Below are 3,805 nucleotides of genomic sequence, written 5' to 3'. Positions count from 1 at the left end.
ATGCATGAGGCGTGCAACTTATAGGATATCTTATACATAACACATATGATTTATTACTACCGTTGACAAAATTGTTTCTATGTTTTCAAAATGAAAAGCTCTAGCACAAAAACAGTAATCCATGCTTCCCTCTGCGAAGGGCCTATCTTCTACTTTATTGTTGAGTCAGTTTACCTACTTCTTTCTATCTTAGAAGCAAACACTTGGATGAACTGTGTGCATTGATTCTTACATGTTTACCTATTGCACTTGTTATATTACTTTGTGTTGGCAATTATCCATGAGATAAATATGTTGAAGTTGAAAGCAACCGCTGAAACTTATATCTTCCTTTGTGTTGTTTCAAAGCTTTTTACTAAGAATCTATTGCTTTATGAGTAACTCTTATAAAAGTCTTATTGATGATTGACTTCAAAGTATTATTCATCAAAAGTCTTTGCTATATGATTCAGTTGTTTACTCATTGTCTTCACCATTGCTTCGAATCGCTGCATTCATCTCATATGCTTTACAATAGTATTGATCAAGATTATGATAGCATGTCACTTCAGAAATTATCCTTGTTATCGTTTACCTACTCGAGGGCGAGTAGGAACTAAGCTTGGGGATGCTTGATACGTCTCAAACGTATCTATAATTTCTTATGTTCCATGCTACTTTTATGATGATACTCACATGTTTTATACACATTTTATGTCATTATTATGCATTTTCCGGCAGTAACCTATTGACGAGATGCCGAAGAGCCAGTTGCTGTTTTCTGCTATTTTTGGTTGAAATCCTACAAAGGAAATATTCTCGGAATTTGACGAAATCAACGCCCAGGGTCTTATTTTTCCACGAAGCTTCCAGAAGACCGGGGGAGAAACGAAGTGGGGCCTATCATGATCAAGATCATCTATTTGTAATGCTACATGTTGTGTTTGTTGGGATCCGATGAATATGGCATACTATGTCAAGTTGATTATCAATCTATCATATATGTGTTGTTTATGTTCTTGCATGCTCTCCGTTGCTAGTAGAAGCTCTGGCCAAGTTGATACTTGTAACTCCAAGTGGGAGTATTTATGCTCGATAGTGGGTTCATGCCTCCATTGAATCTGGGACGAGTGACGTAAAGTTCTAAGGTTGTGGATGTGCTCGTTGCCACTAGGGATAAAACATCAATGCTTTGTCTAAGGATATTTGTGTTGATTACATTACGCACCATACTTAATGCAATTGTCTCGTTGTTTGCAACTTAATACCGGAAGGGGTTCGGATGATAACCTCGAAGGTGGACTTTTTAGGCATAGATGCATGCTCGATAGCGGTCTATGTACTTTGTCGTAATGCCCTGATTAAATCTCATAGTAGTCATCGTGATATATGTATGTGCATTGTTATGCCTTCTTTATTTGTCAATTTCCCAACTGTAATTTGTTCACCCAACATGATATTTCTTATCGGAGAGACACCACTAGTGAACTGTGGACCCCGGTGCATTCTTTACATCTGAAATACAATCTACTGCAATACTTGTTCTTTACTGTTCTTTGCAAACAAACATTATCTTCCACACTATACATCTAATCCTTTGTTTTCAGCAAGCCGGTGAGATTGACAACCTCACTGTTACGTTGGGGCAAAGTACTTTGATTGTGTTGTGCAGGTTCCACGTTGGCGCCAGAATCCCTGGTGTTGCGCCGCACTACACTCCGCCACCAACAACCTTCATGTGTTCCTTGACTCCTACTGGTTCGATAACCTTGGTTTCTTACTGAGGGAAAACTTGTCGCTGTACACATCAAACCTTCCTCTTGGGGTTCCTAATGGACGTGTGTCTTACACGCCATCAGGTATCCGTAGTGTTCTTGGTCATGCTGGGTTTTATAGGAGATTTATTAAAGATTTCTCCAAGATTTCAAAGCCTCTTACTAATCTTCTTCAAAAAGATGTACCTTTTGTTTTTGATGATGATTGTAAGGAAGCTTTTGAAACTCTAAAGAAAGCCTTAACAACCGCTCCTGTAGTTGAACCTCCTGATTGGAATTTACCTTTTGAAATTATGTGTGATGCTAGTGATTTTGCTGTAGGCGCTGTTCTTGGACAGCGAGTAGATAAAAAATTGAATGTTATTCATTATGCTAGCAAAACTCTTGACGCTGCTTGAAGAAATTATGCTACATCTAAAAAAGAGCTATTAGCTGTAGTTTTTGCTTGTGACAAGTTTAGATCCTATATTGTTGATTCAAAAGTTACAATCCATACTGATCATGCTGCAATTAGGTACCTTATGGAAAAGAAAGATGCTAAGCCAAGGCTTATTAGATGGGTGCTTCTTTTGCAAGAATTTGATTTACATATTATAGATAGGAAAGGTGCTGATAATCATGTTGCTGATAATTTGTCTAGATTGGAAAATATTGCTTATGATCCTGTTCCTGTTAATGATAGTTTTCCAAATGAACAATTGGCTGTAATAAAGGTGAGCTCGCGAGATTTCCCTTGGTACGCTGATTATGCTAACTTTATTGTTTCCAAGTACTTGCCTCCAACCTTTTCAGCTCAGCAAAGGAGGAAATTCTTCTATGACTTGAGGCATTATTTTTGGGATGACCCACACTTATATAAAGAAGGAGTGGATGGTATTATGCGAAGATGTGTTCCTGAATATGAACAACAAGAGATATTGAGTAAGTGTCATGATAGTGCTTATGGAGGACATCACGCCGGAGATAGAACCGCGCAAAAAGTTCTACAATCAGGTTTCTATTGGCCACCTCTCTTCAAAGATGCAAGAAAGTTTATTTTATCTTCTGATGAATGTCAAAGGGTTGGTAATATCTCCAGACGCAATGAAATGCCTATGAATTATACTCTTGTTATTGAACCATTCGATTGTTGGGGATTTGACTTCATGGGTCCTTTCCCTTCTTCAGAAGGTAACACTCATATACTTGTCGCTGTTGATTATGTTACTAAATGGGTGGAAGCCATACCCACAAAAAGTGCTGATGGTGAGACCTCTTTAAAAATGCTTTTAGATATTATTTTTCCTAGATTTGGAGTTCCTAGATATCTTATGACTGATGGAGGTTCTCATTTTATTCATGGTGGTTTTAGAAAACTCTTGCTAAATATGGTATTAATCATAGGATTGCTTCCGCTTATCATCCTCAAACTAGTGGGCAAGTAGAATTATCAAATAGAGAGATTAAATCTATCTTGCAAAAGACCGTTAATAAATCTAGAAAGAACTGGGCTAGTAAATTGAAGGAAGCACTATGGGCTTATAGAACTGCTTATAAAAATCCCATGGGTATGTCACCTTATAAAATGGTTTATGGGAAAGCTTGTCATTTACCTTTAGAACTAGAGCACAAAGCTTATTGGGCTGTAAGAGAACTAAATAAAGATCCTAAAATTGCCGGTAAGAAGAGATTGCTACAATTGAGTTCTCTAGATGAATGGAGAAGTGAAGCTTATGAAAATGCTAAACTCTTTAAAGAGAAAGTTAAGAAATGGCATGATAGAAGAATTATCAAAAGAGAATTTAATGTTGGAGATAAAGTCCTATTGTATCGGTCTCGTCTCAGATTTTTTGCAGGGGAATTACTCTCAAAATGGGAAGGACCATATGTCATTGTGGAGGTGTATCGTTCAGGAGCAATTAAAATTAGTTCTCTACAAGGCAATGCCACACAAGTGGTGAATGGACAAAGACTCAAGCATTATATTTCTGGAGATTCTTATAATGAAGATGTTAATGTTATTCGAGTGGTAACTCCGGAAGCTTTCATCAAAGGCCAAATTGACAGTTCTG

Source organism: Lolium rigidum, chromosome 7 (genome assembly GCF_022539505.1).
Source record: "Lolium rigidum isolate FL_2022 chromosome 7, APGP_CSIRO_Lrig_0.1, whole genome shotgun sequence".
In the NCBI taxonomy this organism is placed as follows: Eukaryota; Viridiplantae; Streptophyta; class Magnoliopsida; order Poales; family Poaceae; genus Lolium; species Lolium rigidum.
This window is presented reverse-complemented; position numbering follows the sequence as displayed.